This window comes from Panthera tigris, chromosome A1, assembly GCF_018350195.1.
Source record: "Panthera tigris isolate Pti1 chromosome A1, P.tigris_Pti1_mat1.1, whole genome shotgun sequence".
Taxonomy (NCBI): domain Eukaryota; kingdom Metazoa; phylum Chordata; class Mammalia; order Carnivora; family Felidae; genus Panthera; species Panthera tigris.
The window spans coordinates 163,360,398-163,383,118 of NC_056660.1; the positions used below are offsets into that span (position 1 = coordinate 163,360,398).

At 35.3% G+C, this 22,721-nt stretch overlaps 1 long non-coding RNA gene across 3 annotated transcripts in view; it reads left to right on the forward strand.

Annotated features, from left to right (window-relative positions):
• LOC122231520 overlaps nt 1-22,721 on the forward strand; it is a 112,228-nt gene that overhangs the window by 39,980 nt on the left and 49,527 nt on the right. For 2 of the 3 annotated variants that reach the window (XR_006208756.1, XR_006208757.1), the window contains one exon: nt 561-701. The exons of the other annotated variant lie outside the window; for it this stretch is intronic. This is a non-coding gene — a long non-coding RNA (uncharacterized LOC122231520). The remainder of the gene's footprint in view (nt 1-560; nt 702-22,721) is intronic. 3 annotated transcript variants of the gene reach the window in all.

A 22,721-nucleotide genomic window follows, 5' to 3' on the forward strand; every position in this document is an offset into this window, starting at 1 on the left:
GAAATTAATTCAGAAATCACTGTCTGTAGCGTAATGATTTACCATTGTTTTTGAACCATGTTATGGAACCTACAAGTATTAATTAAGAATTATGGCATAAGGCCAAGTAGAATCTGGTGAAGTTTTATGTTATAGCAAAACAGGCAGTAATCAAAGTATTTTGAATATAAAACATTTTCATTTTCCAGATCAAGTTGTGAGAGATACTGTGTACCCTGAGGGCTTGAATCATGCCAACACCATATTTAGTCTGCAATTTGGATGGTCTAATAAATCAATATGCCCGCTTTTATGAATTTTTAAAAAATTAATAAGAATAATTTACCAAGTAAGAAGCCATTGAATGGATTTAAAATTGAAGTGAGATTTGAAGAGGAGGATTTTATAAATCAGGTCAACAGTGGTGATTTTTAAAAGTTGGACTGAGTTGGAAAAAATTGGTAAACAGTTGAAAATAGATCAGAATGAAGAAGTGAAGATTCATGGAATGTTTAAAAAATATGGTTTGTCTCAGATGCATGCATCCCTGAAGGCTGAACTCAAAATAACTTTCTCCCCAGGCAGCTACCAAAAAATCCCTACTGGAGGTGACGAGGCTGATGAGAATGGTCATTAACATCTTACAACGTTTTATAGCACTCCAATCTATAATGCCCTTCCTCAAAATGGAGCTCATTTGATTTTCACAGTGTCTCTATAAGGTATCTTCATTTCCCAAACTCCTTTATTTATAATTGCCTGTCAGTGCAAATTCTTCTGTCAGTGCTTCTTTATCAGGGATGTATGTCCAAAATTCTAATTAGGGAAGGTAGGTCTGGGATTAGGCCCCGACTCCTTTTCTAATCTTCCTCATTCTAACATATACCAGGATCAACTTGTATGAAACATTTTCTATGTTGTGTTGCATATATTTATGTTCAAGTTTTGTTCTCCCAACTGAGGCGACAATTATCCAATGAATTATAAGGCTAATCTAAACAAAACATATCTGTGGAATAGGAATCCTAGAAATTAAACTTGACATTAAAATTTTTACACAAAAGTCCCATTTGTCCAGAATTTAATTCAGTTTAGTTAATTTGACAGCTCTTAGAAGTGCTATGTATTAAGTGTTGCAAAGACCTCCAAGCTGAGTAAAACACAGTCCTTGTCTTCAAAGAGCTGGCAATGTGGGAGGGGAGATAAAACAAAGCAGAATATTATCACAAAAGGAAATCCTCAGGTTAACTGAGAATTATTACAGTTACCCTAAAGAGGCTATCAATGGCCAAAAAAATAAGAATACAGTGTAACATACTGGATACCCAAAGCCCACTTAAGATTTACAATATTCTTTTGATACATGTGGAAGAAGGATAATCTCTCTCTCTTCTAATGTGTTAGAAGCCAGGAAAATCTATCTTCTGTGGGAAAGAACCATACATACTAAATAGAGGAAAATAAAATGGCATCCATGGAAAGTGCAGATTGCAAACAAAGGCAAGTTTCAGAAACCAGTTGAGGGTTAGAAAACTGGAAGAACAAGATGATTGGAAATGGGAGGAAAGTTGGGGATGAATTCTAGATGATAGTATCACATGGCCTTGCCCAGGTTTCTGTGCTCCCGGGAAATGTTCACAAACAGTATTCTAGGTGCATAAAAAGGCTGTGACAGGTGGACAACTTGGAAATAGCTACAGAACTGTTGGGAGATGTTATGATTATTTTGATATATAATAAATAAACATTTATTTTTTCAATCTAGAGAAAGAAATTCCTGAAGTGTAAACTGCTTCAGTGTCAACATTTTTTTTCCCCAATTTTTCTTATAGTAATTAATTCAAGAGGGATATGTATGGTACAGCTATGCATCACACTTGATCATTGGGCACTACATGATGATGTTGTCTGCTTTTACCATCTAATAAAAGCTTGTCATGCAGGGATTTTTTTTTTTTTTTCCTGAATGAAGAAATTTCTGTCAGCTTTGCTAAACCATAGATTTACTGTCTGGCATTGTTCGTTCAGGCTTTCAATTTATGAGGCTTTGTATGTTCTCAATCCTAACAGGGACCCATTTTTGTTGTTATCTTTCTAGATAAGTGGCTTCCTTTTCTTTCACTCATGGCCTGAGATGGATTGGGCTGAAGATAGTGCTACATTAGACATGTGTTCTTTTGAGGCAAATACAGTTTTTTTTGTTTTTTTTTTTTTTAATATATGAAATTTACTGTCAAATTGGTTTCCATACAACACCCAGTGAGGCAAATACAGTTTGTAAAGAAAGGTGAGAACATACCTTGATGAAGAGAATGTCCAGGAGGCAGTATGCTTTTGAAAGTGCTGAGCCTTTTCACTGTATGAAATTGAGATCAGATTCATCCTTTCAGTTAACAATTAGTATTTGTTATAGACCGGGTAGTGTTTTACATATTAGCAGTGCAGTGGTGAACAAGCCAGGCCAGGATTCTAAGCTGAACAAGTTTTTAAACAAATGAGGAAGTACGTGAGCAAGATAATGATAATTGCTAAAAGAAAACGAAACAAATTGATGAGATAAAAAGTGATGTGGATCAGAGTCAGTGGTAATTTAGGTGAACTGGTCAGGGATAGCCTCTCTGATGAGAAGACATTTAAGAACTGAATGACAGAGACTGCGGCGTATGAAGAGCAGGGTCTCTGAAGTTCAGCACAGGGAACCAAACTGTAGCATAGAATGAATGGTTGGATAGAAGGAACAGGCTATACCTGTGAAGCAGCTTGTTGGGCATTTACTAATAATAGTGACGTACAGATGTTAAGGATGTATCTTTAACAAAGGTCCCCATTAAGTCTTATTACTTGACAGTCTTACTGACAATCCTCCAAAACATGACCTTTAACTCTGAAAATAAAGACAATTTCTCAATTGTAAAAAGCCAAATAAGTAATTCATATTGTTTTTATATTTATACTCTTTTTATTTGCTAGGCGAAAGAAAATGGCAAGTGAGGCTATTGCTTAGAAAATCTTCTAAAGCTCTAATCTGCATAATATCACAAGGAGGAAATAAAGACCACGACTAATTCGGAGCTTTTTAGGAGTTGCACTGAAAATTAGGAATCCTAGTAGTAGTAGTAGTTTTGTTTATAGGTTTTTCCTCTGCACTGTTTTGCAGTCAGGTGAGGAACAGAGATACCATTTCAGCCCATGCAGATTCTGAGCATACTGTTATAGATGAGAAGCCTTAAGTTATAAAAGTCCATATCTAAGTATTATGGCTTATTCAGATGAAATTGAGGGCATGGGGACTAACCAAGAATTTAAATGTAAAATAGAAGTATTTGTTAATCCAGTCATCGTTGATCATAAATTCTTAATTGTAAAAAATAAGCTTGAGTTACTATATTTGAGACACGTTGCCAGATTTATGTAAATATATATACATATATATATATATATATATGCATAATTTCTCACACACACAATTTTTATTTAGTTCTTTTCATTTTGCAAAGTGGTATCACTCCAGTTTGACAGATGAGGAAACTGAAGTTCAAACCTCTTAAATGACTTGAACATGTTTAGAGTGCAAAACTCAGATTTACATGCAGCTATTATTTTTGATTCTGAAGCCTATCCTCTTTCAATCTGCCATGCTGAATTTGGAAATTTTTATAAAAACGAAGACTTTCATTTCTTTGTTTTCTTCATTGTTTCTGCTAACCAGATGAAAGCATAAATAAGTTACCATGGGAGAAAAATTGTTTAATGTACTTAAACGACAAGCAATTTTCTAGACCTCTGGAAATGTTTAATCATATAGAATTCACACCCAAAAAGCAAAATGATTTTATATTATGTAAAATTATGGTTTGTGTTATTGAAGCAGAATTGCCAAATAGATATTGGAAATGTTTTATTATTATTGTATGATTATTGTGAAATATAGAGTTAGTGAATGTTTGTGAGCACTCACAATATTTCAGGATGCACTATCCAAAATTCTTTGTAACTGTTGTCTTCTTTAAACTTGTTCCATTTTATGGACAAGGATTCAGGTCTAGGGAGTTTAACTCATACAAGTGGGAGAGGGGCTCTCAGGGCTCTTAAGCCCAAACCTACCCTGTTACTCCCACCTGGCAGTTTGAAAGTATAAACATTTGTTTGTAAATAAACAGAATAATGAGGATCTTTCACTCATTTGGGTGGGGCTTCTTTTTACCTGGTTCTAAGTAGTGACATTTATTCTTGATATAATAAAATCTATGTTTTTCTTTTACATCTGTAAACTTTGATAAACTTTTTTTTTTTTTTCCCCTTTTGAGGACATTTGGGAAGCTTTCAGGACACTAGTATCATTTAAAGTTAACTAAAGCTTATTATGTGGAAGCATTAAAGATCAAATGGCTTTCTTATTATTTATCATCCAACCTACTGTTGTACTGGAGCAAGATAATAGCATTTGGGGAAAATAGAACCACTGGTGTTTGACTATACAAGGTGTTTCCTATACAAGGACTTGTAGTTCAGAATGAGTTTCATTCCTAATACTGCTTTTGATTCTTTATAGGTGGGTTGGGCTTCCCATTCACAATGCAGCAGAATAACTAAGGTGGGGCCGGTGGTAGCTACAGTTTTGAAACTTTGTGACATAATTCATCACTGTATGACTTAAACTTTCAAAATTATTCATTCCCATATCTACTACTGGAAATGTTTTACTTTAATTAAAAATGTTTGGTCTCCTGAGGGCCTCATACATATAGACTTGTTAATCCATATCCTCAGGTCATGGCTTTGAATTACAATTTGTATTCTCAACGACTAGATCAGTGGTCACCAAGAAAGCTGGCTACTAAATGTGGCTGGTTTAGTATAACTCACAGTATGTCCTAACATGGAAAGTCAGCATATCGTTTTGAGATACAGATAGCACATTAAAAAGAAAATTTCCCATCAGGGTCTATGAGCTAAGAAATCAACGGTTTTTTATGAAGAAATCCTTGGGAAAAGAAACGAAGCCACAGAGATACACCCTTGTTTTACTTAAGTAAAATGAATATCCCCATATATAGAAAGAATATTTTCAATCTTGTTGAAAAGGTATATGAGAAATGGTGTTTCACTGTCAGGATGTATCTTACACATTTGATGGAAAATTACTGAAGAGAAGCAGTCACATTTCAGAGTCTCAAACCTGTTAGAAAGTAAGAGCAGTTTCTCTCCATGGAATTGTTATTGTGAAAAAATAGGCTAGCTTGTAACACTGGGGTGCTTGATTTCAAGTCCAAGTTTATATTGGGCCTTCAACAAGGTGTGGAACGGTAATAGGATGTGGTGGTTTGATATAAGGTAGTTTATAAGTCTGATCCTTAAAAGCCTGTGACATTCTACTGAGAATTCTCTACTCTGATTTTTCTCAAGTAAGAACTGTGTGGAGGTCATTGCTAGACATTCTTAGTGGTCAAAGAAAATAAATATGAAACAATTACCACACGAATGGGAACATTTCCTGAGCATCTGTGCTATAGTATGTCTTTGGCATGTTTAAGCTGTTGGCAAAAAATGAAAAAACTATCATAGATGTATTGATATTCACAATAACTTTGGGACAGTATAGGCCATATTTAATTATTTTAGAGTATAGCTGTTCTACTCGTATTGTCTTCAGAAAAGAGATAAAAATAAGACCAATTATAATAAGAAGACCCAGGTCTCCTGGGATTTACTCTTCAACGGGTAAGATTTCAGGGAAATCCCAATTTATCTGATTTAATGTCTGTGAGAAAGTAATTCCCAGAATACAAATAGTTCTAATACAGATTTTTCATTGCTTTACAAAATTCTCAGTGTTTCACAGTCATTAATTACTGCTTTGCTGACATGTGAATGAAGATCTATAGCAATCACAGCATATGTCCTAGGCATGCTTACTTTGGCAGACTCTACTCCTTACCAAGTCACATTTCTAATTCTCATGCACCTATTTGAATGCATCATATTACATTGATTTTTTTTTTTGATGTAAAATCTTAAGATAATTTTATTTTCAAAGAATAAATTATTTCTTTTGCTCTTGAGTTTTATTTTATTTTTTTGTATTTGCATATGAGCTAAGTAGCAATTGGCATACATTTTTGTAGACATTATGTGAACATTAATTTTTGGAGCCTATGTTAAACAGTGTTGAGTGGGGAGCTTAGAAAGCTCATAGATCCTAGGTTTTGTGTTTGCAATACCTAACATCAAAAATGCCCCTGGTTGTGCAAAGCTGGTGTAAACCACTATAATTCTATACAGAGGTCTAAGACAACCATTGCATATCTGGTTTCGTGGTACTTGTGGCAAAGTTGGTAAGTATTTGCTTTCGCTTTTGTAAGAAATAATGTTGAAATGCTTGGGCATCTTGAGACAAAATACTGTCACCTTGAGAATAGTGTAACTGGCAGAATCAGGTGAAGCTGCTGCTTAAGATGGAACGAGTATTACTCAGTTACCAGGTTTTCAATCTATCAGATAATATGATCATTGGTTAATCACACACACACATACACACAGATGCATGGATGTATAATTTTTGAAGATTTACCATATTATATGTCTTTATAAAAAGGAGACAGAAGCCTTCTCTACCCCCATCTACACTGTAGACACTGCAGATTTAAAAAAAAAAAAAAAAAAAAAAAAGAAAGGTTGAAACTTGTGGATCGAAGATGAGGCAGGAGATATAAAATGGATTAAAGTTAAAATGAAGATAAATTCCTGAAAGCAAACAAAGGCATGACAAAATGCAAAAAGCTTTCAAGGTTAAATAGAGTGATAATCTCAAAAGCCAAATGAATTTAAAGTTCTATTCGGTTTTATCACAACCTTTCACAAATAAGACCTTAAAGAGATACCTGGGTAAATACAATGAGCTGCTGCCGTAGTTCGCCACAGGAATACCATATCTGTCATCTAGTGTCCTCTTTCTTACAATTTCCCCCTGTAAAAAAGTCTCAGTTTGAGGCCATTTTAATGAATTACTGATATTTGGGTCATCTCAAAATATTGCGTATTTTGTTTTCAATTCAAATCATTGACTGTGTCAAAGGCGGGCACCATTTATTAATTAGAGAAGGAATAATTGTCTGAAAGTACTTAACATCCCAGTAAAGAGTTCTGTGCCAATGTGGCTGAATTTTGTGTTTAAGATCTCCATAGAACAGCTAATTGTACTGTGGTATTAGTTGACGATTTCTTTCTGTTCCCATTAATCTTTTCCTGTGTACTTGCTGAGGGCTTTTGACCTGTTCACTCAGGGACTTGCCAGCCAGCAGCTGACCAGTATGTGTCCTTTGTTTTGTATTCTGGATGATGTGATGGGTCATCCGGTCAGCGCCCAACTTTATTAGAAATAATAGCTGTAAGTAAATTCGTGGTGAGCCTTTAAAAGCCCATAAAATGGGTAAAAAGCCATTTGATCACATGTAATGTTTAAGAAATACCCTGGCAGAAGTTTGGTTGTGTGAAAAATGACAAGTTCACATACTACAACTAACCCTGGACACTGACTCATTTTATATCAATGCTGAGTATTTCTGGTGTTTGACAATGTGAAATTTGATTTTTTAAATACTAGCATAATTGGAAAGGGAATTATAATAAACATAGTACAGAACATCTTCATTTGCTACCATTTATCAGGTGACACAGTGATTCCTGTAATTTCAAAAAGAAATAGCTTGCATTGCTTGGCTATTTTCTAGTAGAAAGTACACCACCTTATAAATTTATAGTTTAAGAATACTGTGGATAAGAAAAATATCCTGTCCAAATTAGAATTTGTGAAGATGAGTATGAGTAATGTATTTATTTCAGAGTTGAGAAACGGAGCCTTATTTCCTATTGGCATATGGAATTACTAATATGGAGAATGAAGGATGATAGTTAAAGTTCAAGACAGCAGAAATTCAAGGAAGACAGGCCTTTCAGTTATCTCATTATTTGTGAGAGACGAGTAAACATCTGAAAGTAGCACAGTGAAGTGAAAAAGTAATCCACAGGAGATACGAGTAGATATGGGACCCACTGTTATCTTTTTGACATGGGCACCTAGCCAGAAAGTTGCTAGGTACTGATAGCTGCCAGCCTATAGTGGAGCCAGTGGGAAGCAGAGTTTCCAGACAACTGGACTAGGCTTTCTCTGAGAAAACACAATACAGACTTAGTGTGGATAGGGAGTGGTAGGGAGAGCTCAGATAAGATTGTAGATGACAACAGTGATACTGACTCCTGGATCAGTTAGATAAGGTTTGGGCTTATGAAATTCTAGATAATTTACAGCAGAGTTTCCCAGAATGCTGCTTGGCTACATTCTGGAGGTACTTGAGATGATTTTAGAAGGTGCATAGGCATAGCATTAGAAAACACTGAGCCACATAGAAAGAAAGTCACTTTCTTTGCAATTTTTTTTTTTGAATTAGAATAAGGAGAAAAAAGTCCACAATATGGTACTAATGTGTCCTTAATAGCCCACTAACACTTGCTAATCTCCCTATTTAATAATTGGAAAGCAGGTCTTGGCAAACAACTTTAGCTAGTTAGAATTTATGGCATTTTAAAAAATGACACATGATACTGATTTTTCATTTATAATAATAGTTTATTTTTAATTTATTTAAGTAAAAATAATAATTCCATTTATTTTTCATTTTTTATTAAAACAATTTTTTTAACATTTTTATTTATTTTTGAGAGACAGAGAGAGGCAGAGTGTGAGTGGAGGAGGGGCAGAGAGACAGAGGGAACACAGAATCTGAAGCAGGCTCCAGGCTTTGAGTTGCCAGGACAGAGCCCAGCATTCACCTTGAACCCACCAACTGTGAGATCACGGCCTGAGCTGAAGTCGGATACTCAACCGACAGCCACCCAGGCACCCCTAATTTTTTTTATTTTTTAAATGTTTATTTATTTATTTTGAGAGAGAGAGAGAGAGCGAGCAGGGGAGAGGCAGAGAGAAAGGGAGACAGAGAATCTCAAGCAGGCTCCACACTGTCATCATGGAGCCTGATGCAGGACTTGAACTCACCAACCCTGAGATCAATCAGGACCTGAGCTGAAATCAAGAGTCGTACGCCTAACCATCTGAGCCACCCAGGTGCTGCAATAATGAAGCTTCCATGTAAACTAAAATATTAAGTGTGTAAGAGTTTAGGTGTTACAAAGATAAGACACAAGTCAGGATAGCAGGAAGCAAATGATGGCAGTTTGGCCAACATTGATGTGGAGAGATGGTTCAAGTCCTCCTTTATTTGTAAGAGATTCTGGAGATATTTGGCCAAGCAGTATGTGCTAAAGCTTTCCTGTGTACTTCCACCTTCTTAGTGGTCAGAACTCTTCTTACTGGGAAGAGATGCAAAACTTCCCTTGTCAAACACTAGGGAAAGCAATTAAATAGTTAAAGTGGAAGCTTGGATAGACCACCCCTGCAGTAAGAAGGTAACTTAACACTATTTTCACTTGCAGACACTCGTACTTCATGTTTGTACAAGTTAGCTTGCAGTAGTAATGTTTTTGGTAAGGAAAAGGCGGGGGGTGGGTGGATATTGGCTTGTCTATTGACAAAAAAAAAACCAAAAAACAAAAAACAAAACCCAACAGTTTATTATACAGGTTGGGTATTTAAAAATAAAACATATTTGGCAATAATTAGTTGAAAAATATAGCTAAAATTTGGAACTTAAACAAAAATCATAGATATAGTCCCTCATCTTCAACAAATCATAACATAAACATTTGTCAAAAAACCTTCCCTTGAGGGGGCAGTGATTCTTGAATGGTCTAGGCTGGTATCTAGGAATCCATAATGGGATGTATTTGGCAGAAGTTAGTTTCCTTACTCTAACTCTCATTTGCACTGTTCTGACCAAACCATGGTCATCTAAGAAATTAGCACTCACAGGTTATATGACTTCTCATCAAGAAGCTCACTCATAAATTTAGAGGCTGTCACTTAAGTATACAGTGAATGTAAATGGATTATTTTATGGAGGCTTTGAGGCCTCTCATAGCTTTCTGTAAAGATTCTTTGATGTATTAAGAGAGCTTTTGCACAGCTGATTTATTTACTGCATGCCCTTTACCCTCTGCACCATGGGCATTAAAAAAATGCTTTGAGTGCTAACTAAAACTAGAAGTGGCTGTGTTGAGTATGGTATAGAGAAAAAAAAGCTGAGTTGAATAAAAGCATTTAAGAGAAAGAGAAATATTTCAATATCCATTGGGCTCTACGGGTAACAGATTGGTTGAAAGCAGATCTCAACAGGTTATAAGGTAGTACTGGCAATTTTCATGTCCACCCCCAGCCCTGAAATTGCTTTCTCTTCTGTGGACTTTGCTTTTCTTTTTTCCCTAAACACTCTTTACCCATTTTGTTCTGTATCACATTTAGCGGTGTATGCATTGGTCTTTTTTGATAGGTTTTTAAGCTCTATATCTTATATATCTTATTCAACTCCCAAGACAGTGTGTTACTGATAGTAGCCTTTCAATCACTGCTTTTTGAATTAAATCTTGAGAGCTGCTTAGCCTGTATGGGGAAATAAGCAGACTGCCTCGAGCCTCAGATCCGTCCCAGTTTTACCACTAGCTACCTGAGTGGCCTTGGAAAAGTTACTCAATCTCTTTAAGGCTTAGTTTCTCCACCTGCAAAATGGGGTAATAATAGTATCTGTCTCTCAGTGTTTCTGTGAAGGTTGAATATAATAATTTATGTCAAGACTTAGAACAATGCCTAGAGCCATATCTAGGAAGGGAGTCCATATATTTTAGATATTTAATTTTAGTGATGATACCCTAGTACTTTTTTCAGAGACTAATTAAAAGAAATAAAGATTACAATAGTGGAAAGAAAACTATATCAAAATCCAGGAATCTAGATTTTCGTCTTGTTTCTATTGGTATTTATTTAACCTTAGCCTGATCAAGATTTCATGAGCTTGATTCTTCATTTATAAATGAAGGTGTTTGGACTTGATGTCTGTAAAACTCCTTCTAGTTTAAAAGTTTTATGATTATTATCCTGTTTGTTCTCATGAAGGGGCATTTTAAGAACACAAATTAATATATGAACCTTTAGGGGGATGTTGCATAAATTGTGTATGATAGTTGATTAAAAGTTGAAAAATACTAAGATCTTATTGAGACCACAACAATTAAATAATCTTTTAATCTGTATACATCTCATTTAAATAAGTAAAAGTAAGATGCATGCTTACTTTACGGAATTTAACTTTTTTATCTGCTTAACAAAAGTTGAAGCTGAATAGCTGATTCATCAGGTGAAATGACTGGACTAGATATTGGTAGAACTGAATAAAATGCTGAAAAAACTTAATGGATGTGTCCTTTTTCTAGAGGCGGTTTACTAATGCTTTGGTGACTTCTTTGGATCCATTATGTTTGTGTCTGGATGATTGGTGAATGGTTGAGTTGTTCGTCTGGAGTTCTCTCCTTGACTCGGGTTCCAAATCAAATTGACATTTAAATCATGATGACTGGAGAGTGGGAATGACCCATTCCACTGTGTTGTCCTTGAAACCCTGGATTCAAGGAGATTACCCTGGATCTTTCCTGGTTCTGAGTCACAACACATGATTGATTAAATCTTCTTTTTACTCTAAATACCCAGCAACTATAACCCTCTTCTTTCCACTCTGTTGAGTTTTGAAGTGATAACATTTAGTACTATCTCTCATTCCTTGGGCCCCATTTACTCTCCAAACCCATTGCAATCCGATTTCTGACTTGCCACTTCATTGAAACTGCCTTGGCAAAAGATAACAACTTCAAAATTGTTAACTCCAACAGATATTTTTATCCTATTTTTTTTTAACTCTACTGCTTTAGATAATATTGCTACATTCTCCTTCTCTAAACTTTCTTTAAGCAAGTATACTTCCTTTCTTCTGTGTATTTATAACTTGTTTTCTTTTCTTACTGACTGGTCCTTCTTATTTGAGACTTTATTATCTTTTGAACCTTAATTTTATCCTTTCTCACATACTCAGACTCAGAAGATCCTGTGAGCTCTACTTTCAAAGGTACCCAAATCCTACCAGTTCTTATTCTATCCAAAACTACTATCATTCTCTCATGAATTAATGGCACAGCCTTCTAAAATTTTTTTTTTTTTTAATGTTTTTATTTTTGAGACAGAGAGAGACAGAGCATGAACGGGGGAGGGTCAGAGAGAAGGAGACACAGAATCCGAGACAGGCTCCAGGCTCTGAGCTGTCAGCACAGAGCCCGACGCGGGGCTCGAACTCACGGACCGCGAGATCATGACCTGAGCCGAAGTCGGCCGCTTAACCGACTGAGCCACCCAGGCGCCCCTAATGGCACAGCCTTCTAAAAACAAACAAACAGGCAAACAGACAAACCAGCCTGTTTTTGCTTTTGCTTCATACAGTGGATATGGTAGGTAATAGAGTAGGTTTGTTAAAACATAAATCATAGTACTTTGCCAATTAAACTTCTGTCTTCCAATATTATTTAGAGCAAAAATTTACATAATGAAATTTATGTAATATCTATTAAGGCTCTATTTCATGTAGTTCCTGATAATCTCTAACATCACTTCCTTCCACTCTCTTTCTCTATCTGTAATATTTTTCATCAGGACTGACCCCTTATTGTTTCCCAGTCCAAGCAAACTCATAAGTTAAGACCTTTGCATTTGCTGTTTCTTTTTCTTGGAAAGCTCTATTCTGAGATATTCATATGACACACCTTTTCACTTACTTTAGATTTCTGCTCAAAAATCACCCTAAAAGAGAAGCATTTTCTAACCATGCCATATAAAATAGCAATGCTCTCCCTCCTCCTGATATTATTTGATTTTTCTCAATTGTGCTTATCTTCATCTTATTATACTATTGGTGGGTGCTAGATATTTGGTCTTGACTTTTTTCCTAAGCTTCCTGATAAACATTTCTACTTAATTGTCCTACAAACACCTTGAATGCACATGTTCAAAACTCATGCACATTTTATGCCTCAGAAATACCTATCTGTAACCTGAACAAAACCTTTGGCATCATGCCTGTATGTAATTATTCATATGTTTTTTCCACCTGTAACACTCTTCTTCACTTGCTAATTCCTACCAATGCTGCAAGATCATATTTCATTTCTTGTAGTTTTTTATTAACATGATTCCCACCCTTAGAATGGTTATTGTTCCTCCCCTCTCTTTCTTTAAAACCTTGAGCTTATCTTTAACCAGTGTCTGTACTGAATTATAACAATGTGATTTCTTTAGTTATCTCTCTCCCTTAATAAACTATAATCTCCTTAAGGATAGGGATTGTGCTCTATATATCTTTCTGTTCCTAGCACGTTAGTATTGTCAGCTTAGAAGGCACTCAAGGAGTGTTTGTTAAACTGCTTAGAGCCAGTTTTCTTTCCCCAAAGACAATGTTAAGGAACTTACTAGCCAAAGAGGACAGAAGAGAGGAGACACAGGAAAAAAGGAACTTTGTGCCCCAACCTGATTCATTACCATAATTCATAATCTCTATGTAACTCCAAAAACTTGAAGGCTTGGGGACTGGAAGTAGGGCATAGGGGTAGAATAGGACTGGCATGAAATTTCTATCCATTGGACACAGATGCATTTGAAGAGAGGAAAGATAACGGAGGCAGAACAACAGAGCCTCATTCTCTTAGCAGTTTCACAGCACTGTGTCAGGTGCCTGGTCCAGTTTTAGCAGTCCTGTTGGGCGGGGGCAGAGGGATAAATTACACAACAGTGAATTCTTAGATCCAGAAGCATCTTGTTAACAGAGGACGATAGAGAACAACATCATGTTTCAGAGATGTGCCATGAAGGAACAATGCAAATTACAAACTTTTAGTATATTTTAAATGTATTGATAATTGGATAATAGATTTCTTTTGATACACGGCTGTTTACTTATCCTTTTCTGCCTAATGGCAAGTAAATAGATGTTGAATTGAGGCTTAGAGTAGGTAATTCATTGGTGAGGTTTCCATACCTAGTAATTACAGAGTTAGGATAGAAATCTACTTCTGACTCTAAATATGTACTTTTTGTTTAATCTCTTGCATCTTTAGAAAGAAATGAGTCCAAAGACATGTATTCAAGTGCTGGCTTCCTTCCTTACTGATCAGTCACTTAACTTACTGGATTCAGTTTCCTGACTCTTGAAATGAGTGTAATAATATTTGTATACCTGGCTCCGAGGGTTGTTGTGAGGCTCCAATGAAAACTACAAAGTGCTATATGGAGGTATTATATTTAAGATCACCATAAAAATATGAGACTATCTTGTTGGTATATTGTCATCTTCATTTAACATTTTATTATTTGATGTTTGGTATATTAAAATGACAAACTATTTAACTAGGCTAATGTTATTTTGTTATTATTACTTCCAGAACAACCAATATGCTCGATAAATTCATTATGCATATATTGAAGCCTTCCTCTGAGACAGTGTCCTCAGGGTCCACGCTCAAATGCCAGTTATAGATGAGCACATGTTCTCTGTTTCTGCTGGTGGCTTATGTTTCCTGAATGGATTCCAAGAAGGAATCATGTTATATTGATTTACTCTTGTAGCACGTTGTTGTATAGTCAGCTTGGAATGTATACATGATTGCAGGAATTCATAATATTTGTTAGAGGAACCAGATCTATCTTTATAACAAGCACTTCACATAACATATTTTGAGGAAGAAATATTTTAAGTTCTTCCTAGGAAATTAAGTGCATATATCGTATAGCCATTCATTTACTCATTCAACAAACATGTACTAAGTGCCTGTTAAGTACCATTGTTTTAGGCATTTGGAAATATCAGTGAACAAAGAGATACCAGCTTCTTGTTTCAGTAGGGGGAGACAAACATTAAACAATAAATATAATAAATGAGTATATTATGTAGTATGCTAGAAGGTGAAAATCAATATGGGGAAAAAAGGAAAGCAGGTAACAGGATCCATAGGCTGAACTTACACACTCATTCAGCTAATTAGTGAGTATTTATTAAGTACAACTGCCAAGAAGGTAATATCTAACTCATACTGAGCTAGCAGTACTTAGAGAAATCCAAAATCAAGCTTGAAAAAATCAGCGAAAATGGTAATGATACGGAGACAGGAGGCTAGTTAAAAGATTGCTAGTGGGTATGCAAATTATTCCAACTTGTAAGTAACATAATCTGACATTATCTATTAAATTTAAAATGCACAACTATTTCACCAACTTCTGTGAATTCATCCAATGAAAGAGAAAGTATTAGTATATGAGGATGTTTAAGAATGTTTTTCCAGCATTGTCTGTTGTTGGAAAAGGAGAGAAGGAAAAGAGGTGATTGGGTAGGAGAAGCCTCAGACCATTGCACATCTAAAGCAGAAGATGAACAAACATCTGAATATTACCAGACATTTATTGATAGCCAAATCCATGAAATTTCATGGATAATATCAGAGAAAACAGAATTAAAGAACAATCAGGATTTTAAGGAAGTATAATTGATATCCTTTAAGAGATAAAGAAGCTAATGTAACTATGAAATAATAACAGGCTTTAAAAAATTAGCAAATTAGCGATCATCAAAATAAAAGCTCAGTAAATGGGCTGAATAGTAGAATAATCATAGATGAAGATTTAATTAGTGATTAAGAAGAGTGGACAAGGAATTCATCTAGAATTCAGCACAAAAGACAAAAAGATGAAAAACATGAAAGAAATAATTTAGGTTCAAAAATTGTTATATCCATTTATTTTTTTTTTTATTTTTTTTAACGTTTATTTATTTTTGAGACAGAGAGAGACAGAGCATGAACAGGAGAGGGGCAGAGAGAGACGGAGACACAGAATCTGAAACAGTCTCCAGGCTCTGAGCTGTCAGCACAGAGCCCGGTGCGGGGCTTGAACTCACGGGCCGTGAGATCATGACCTGAGCTGAAGTCGGACGCTTAACCAACCAAGCCACCCAGGCACCCCTGTTATATCCATTTAAAAGATTTCTAGGAGAAAAGATTCTGTGACAATACCTGTATACTTGTATACTCTCAAACATTGGTTATTTTTATTTATTTTATTTATTTAATGTTTATTTATTTTGAGAGAGAATAAGAAAGAGAGCGCAGGGGAGGGTCAGAGGTAGAGGGAGAGAGGGATCCCAAGCAGGCTCCACACTGTCAGTGCTGCTTCACACATCATGAGATCATGACTTGAGCGGAAATCAAGAATAGGACATTTAACCAACTGAGCCATCCAGGTGCCCCAAACATTGCAAATTTAATAGGTTAAAAATTATGAATGGCATTGAGGTTGAGCATCATTTTCTATATGGAGTATAGAAAAACGTGTGTGTGTGTGTGTGTGTGTGTGTGTGTGTGTGTGTGTGTGTTTTCCATCTATTACCTATTTATGGCCTTTGATTTTTTTCTATTATATTATTGCATTTTAAATATATAAACCTTCTTTGTATGTAAGGGCTAATTATCTCTTACCCATCATATAAGCTATGAATACATAATCTTAGTCTGTCATTTAAAAAATTAGTTATGATATATTTTGTCTTTGAAATTTCTTTCTATTTATTCAAATATGTCAGTATTTTCTTTGTGTTTTCTGAATCTTATGGATATCTTAAAAAAGTATTCCCTTTTGCTTAATCCCCCAACCTAAGCTATATTTTATTTAACTCCTTTATAGTTTGCTTTTTTGGTTTTAGATCTTAAATCAATTTGAAACGTGTGTTTAATTACCATATAAATAGGTAGTTCTTTTCTCATATTAAGTCTGCATATATGTGTGTGTATGAGTTTAAAAATTTGATTTCTCTATTTGGTTCCATTGATCTCCTATTTCCCTCCTAGTACCATACCAAAGCTTTCTATTGATAACTGGTAGAGAAAGTGATCCCAAATTATTCCTTTTTCCAAAGTTATCCTTGCTATTCTTCTATATTTACTCTCTCTAGAAAAACTTACGAATCTATTTGTCAGGTTTCTGTATGAATTATGTCTTTTTGTTTTAAAATAAAACAGATATGTAGAACCAGAAAAAATATATGTAGCTTAATGAATTAATATAATGTGAACACCTTTGAAGCCACTACCTGAGTAGGAAATAGAATTTTGTCTGTCATTCTAGAATCCATCCATGTGCCTATCCAAATCCCAATTGCCCTGATAGAAACCACTACCTTGATTTTTATACTTATTCCCTTGAGCTTCTTCATCAGTTTATCACCCAGGCGTGAATCCCTAAACCACAGTCTTAAACACTGCATATTAGCTGTGCCTTTTATATCTTTTAATATATAGTTCTCTCTATCCATATTTTTTCTTTGGAATTTATTTATTATTGAAGAACCTACATCATTTAACCTGCAAAATTTCCATGTGTGGATTGATAATTTCATACTCATAGTGCTATACTCTTCAACATATTCCTCTGCCCTCTGACTTTCTGCACATTGGCAGCTGGTTCCAAAGGCTTGATGGGTTTGATCCCTTTTGCAAACCTATTGGTGATGGTAGTTTTCATCGGGAGACACTTAATGTCTGATTTGCTCTCAATTCCTTTCACTCTCTTTTTCTCCCTTTCTTTATCTTCTTTATTGTAATGTTAGCAACCATTCATGCTAATACCTTGATCAGTCAATTCATTAGGGGTTGGAAAATGGTGATATTCTAATTTTTTATTCTTATTTATCAGCTGGAATAATTTTATTAAGAGGTGCTTTTCCTCATCAATTAAGTGATTACCTAGTAATACAATTTATATAAGGAAGGTAGTATAGATGTTTAATTATTTCTTGTAATTTACCAGTTTCTAAGATACAGACTTGATTTCCAGTCATTTTCCAGAGCCCCATTGAGTTTTTTCCCTCTCTTTATGAACTTATAAATTTAAATATGTTCTGATATGTTTCAGTCTCTTGGCATTATTATTTTTCTGAAGCTTAAATTGCCTCATTTTTGGCCAGTGGGAGCCTCTTCAATTTGGCTTATGAGCATTTTGACAGGATTCTGGTGGTTTTTGATTTCTTCTTTTCTCTGTGCTCTGTCCGGTTTGACAGGATTTTTTGGCCTTATCTCTTGTATTTTTCCCGTCTCAGTCCTAGAATCAGACTTTTTCTTTTTTTTTTTTTTTTTTAAATTTTTTTTTCAACGTTTTTTATTTATTTTTGGGACAGAGAGAGACAGAGCATGAACGGGGGAGGGGCAGAGAGAGAGGGAGACACAGAATCGGAAACAGGCTCCAGGCTCCGAGCCATCAGCCCAGAGCCTGACGCGGGGCTCGAACTCACGGACCGCGAGATCGTGACCTGGCTGAAGTCGGACGCTTAACCGACTGCGCCACCCAGGCGCCCCGAATCAGACTTTTTCCAAGAAATCAAACTCTGGATTATTTAGTGGAAAGTTGAGTTTCAAGTTTAAATTTTGGGTATTAGGGATGCCTATTTATGTTGGGCTAGTCATTGTTTCTAGGCATTTTGATAAAATGAAGTTTGTAGGCAATGGTGGGAAATACACAGAAACATATTATCTTTAAATATATACATTTTGTTGTTGTTTTTGCATTTTTTTAATTTAATTTTTTTTTAATTTGCATCCAATTAGTTAGTATAGTGTGCAGCAATTAGTTAGTATATAGTGCAACAATGATTTCTGGAGTAGATTCCTTAATGCCCATTACTCATTTAGCCCATCCCCCCCTCCCACAACCCCTCCAGTAACCCTCTGTTTGTTCTCCATATGTATGAGTCTCTTATGTTTTGTCCCCTTCCCTGTTTTTATATTATTTTTATTTCCCTTCCCTTATGTTCATCTGTTTTGTCTCTTAAAGTCCTCATGAGTGAAGTCATATGATATTTGTCTTTATCTGACTAATTTCACTTAGCATAATACCCTCCAGTTCCATCCATGTAGTTGCAAATGGCAACTGGCAAGATTTCGTTCTTTTTGACTGCCAAATAATACTCCATTGTATGTATATGTATATATATCTGTATCTATATCTATATCTATCTATATCACGTCTTCTATATACCACGTCTTCTTTATCCATTCATCCATCAATGGACATCTGGGCTCCTTTCATACTTTGGCTATTGTTGATAGTGTGGCTATAAACATTGGGGTGCATGTGTCCCTTCAAAACAGCATACCTGTATCCCTTGGATTAATTCCTAGTAGTGCAATTGCTGGGTCATAGGGTAGTTCTATTTTTAGTTTTTTGAGGGACCTCCATACTCTTTTCCAGAGTGGCTGCACCAGTTTGCATTGCCACCAGCAGTGCAAAAGAAATCGTCTTTCACTGCATCCTCATCAACATCTGTTGTTGCCTAAGTTGTTAATGTTAGCCATTCTGACAGGAGTGAAGTGGTATCTCATTGTGATTTTGATTTGTATTTCCCTGATGATGAGTGATGTTAAGCATTTTTTCATATGTTGGTTGGCCATCTGGATGTCTTCTTTGGAGAAGTGTCTATTCATGTCTTTTTCCCATTTCTTCACTGGATTATTTTTTGTTTTTTGGGTATTGAGTTTGATAAGTTCTTTATAGATTTTGGATACTAACCCTTTATCTGATATGTCGTTTTCAAATATCTTCTCTCATTCAGTCGGTTGCCTTTAGTTTTGCTGATTGTTTCCTTCACTGTGCAGAAGCTTTTTATTTTGATGAGGTCCCAGTAGTTCATTTTTGCTTTTGTTTCCCTTGCCTCTGGAGACCTGTTGAATAAGAAGTTGCTGCGGGCAAGATCAAAGAGGTTTTTGCCTGCTTTCTCATTGAGGATTTTGATGCCTTCCTGTCTTACATTTAGGTCTTTCATCCATTTTGAGTTTATTTTTGTGTATGGTGTAAGGAAGTGGTCCAGGTTCATTCTTCTGCATGTTGCTACCCAGTTTTCCCAGCACCACTTGCTGAAGAGACTGTCTTTATTCCATTGGATATTCTTTCCTGCTTTGTCAAAGATTAGTTGGTCATACGTTTGTGGGTCCATTTCTGGGTTCTCTTTTCTGTTATATTGATCTGAATGTCTGTTCTTGTGCCAGTACCATACTGTCTTGATGATTACAGCTTTGTAGTATAGCTTGAAGTTGGGATTGTGATGCCTCCTGCTTTGGTTTTCTTTTTCAAGATTGCTTTGGCTATTCGGGGTCTTTTCTAGTTCCATACAAATTTTAGGATTATCTGTTGTAGCTCTGTGAAGACTGCTGGTGTTTTTTTGATAGGGATTGCATTGAATATGTAGATTGCTTTGAGTAGTATCAACATTTTAACAATATTTGTTCTTCCTATCCAGGTAAATATACACATTTCTAAAGGTAATATACTTCTTGAGCTTATACTGATATTTTCAAATAAATTTAAGTACTACAGGGTTTTTATGTAACCTCTTCTCAAGGACATAGAAGATAATAGGATTAGAATTATGCCATAATTTATTATTTCCTGTATCCTGAATTATACATACAACAGCCTTAGAATGATGTTACTAATATTACCATTATCAATATAATTATGAAACAGAGTTATAAGTAATTTTTGTATATGCTGTTCACATTCCTTGCTCATTTCATTTTTTAGTGGTTGAACTATAAGGTCTGAGTATATAACAATTACATACTATCTCCCTTTCCTTTTAACTTAATTCATTTAGTTTTAGTTCTAAATGTTATTATAAATGTAATGCTCAGTCATTAGTGCTTATGTTGATATTTCTGTAGTCATTTTGGTTGCCAGAATTCTTTCCCTAGTAGATTCCTTAGAAAGAGCTCATGAGAGCATTCCTGAATTCTTGAATGTTGGTAATAGTTTGTCTTATGCCCTCATACTTGAAAATCAGATTTGCTGGATATGAAGTCCTTGAGACACATATTCTGTTGTTGAGATTCTCAAATATATTATTCCATTTTTTTTCTCTGGCATAAAGCATTGCTGTCAAAGTCTGATGATAATCTAATTTTATTTTTTTTTATAAGATAAATGCATTTTAAAAAACGCCCAAACATTTTTTGTGTCTTTCAAGTTCAGTAATTATACTAGAGTATACCTTAGTGATCGTAGTTCTGAGTCTGTCAGATACATGTGTGCTCTTTTGATATGCAGTTTCTTTTTTTTTTTTTAAACTTTTTTTAATGTTTATTTATTTTTGAGAGAGACAGAGACAGGATGTGAGTGGGATGGGGCAGAGAGAGAGAGAGAAGCACAGAATTTGAAGCAGGCTCCAGGCTCTGAGCTGTCAGCACAGACCCTGACATAGGGCTCAAACTCACGAGGTGTGAGATCATGACCTGAGCCGAAGTCGGATGCTCAACTGACTGAGCCACCCAGGCTCCCCGTTGATATGCAGTTTCAAGTATTGAACTCAGAGTTTTTCTGTACATTAGTTTTCAGTATTTGTTCTGTTCTCTTGCTTTGGTTATTTTTATTTCAGCGACTCCTATGATCTATATCCAAGACAATATCCTTAATATTTTATCTCTTTAATATTTGTCATGTCTTTCCTTCTAAGCCATTTTTGTCTTTTCTTTTTCAAAAATCTCTAAGGTGTAATTTATATAAAGTAAAATTCATCCGTTTTAGTGTACTGTCCTTGGGATTTTAATAAATTCAGTAAATGTAAATGGTGTAAATGTGGTGTAAATATCACCGCAATCAAGATATGGAAACAGTTCTAGCTCTCCCCCTACCCCCCCCCCCCCCGATTTCTTTGTACTCCTTTTTAGTTGAGAATTTCCTTTATAGCAGTCCATGGAAACAACTGATATATTTTCTGTCTCTGTGCTTTTGCATTTGCAAGAACATCATATAAGTGGAATCATGTAGTGTGTAGCCTTTTGAGTCTGAATTGTTTCATTTAGTAGTTAAATACATTTAAGATGCATACATATTGTTGCATTTATCATAGTTTGTTCCTTTATTGCTGATTACTGAATAATATTCTAGCATGTGAATATACCACTGTTTGCTTCTTCATTCCTCAGTTAAGAGACATTGGGGTTGTTTCTAGTTTTAGGTAATTATGAATAAACCTGTAACTTGTGTATGAGGTTTTTGTGTGAACTACATTTTTATTTCACTTGAGTAAATACATAGGCATGGATTGCTAGTTGATATGGTCAGTATGTGATGAGAAAGGCTTCTACATCTAGAAAGAATGAAGCTGGTGTGAGGGGAAAGGAAGAGCTGAGTGACCTAATGGTGTTAAGTTCTTGGTCTCATTTTCCCCTTAAGATCCAGGTGCTTCTTTGTTTTCTACATAACTTGGTTGTCCAGTTATTTTTTAGATTTCATAAAATAAACCAATGTCCTTTGGATACTTCATTTTTGTCCCTTTAAGGCAGTTCTAATTAGATATTTGACATGTGCAACAAGTAAGACTTGTTTTATAGCAACCTTTTATTGAGCAGTGGAGGGAATGAGTTACTGTACTCAGTCCTTAACATGCATTTTGTAATTTATGCACTGGGATTATCCAGCCCACTGTACATTGGTTGCAATGAAAATTTAACTCATTGTTATGAAGAAGGGAGAGGAGGAAAAAATGAAAATAAATAACCTCATGTGGAACTGATATGCTTACTAAAGGGTTATAAACATCTTGTCAGGCATTGCCAATGTATTTATTGTTTCGGAGAAATACACTTTTGATTACAAATGCCTTTATTGTTTAGTACAGGCATTTTAACGTTGACAAGTCTACTTTGCACAAAAGAACAAGCCA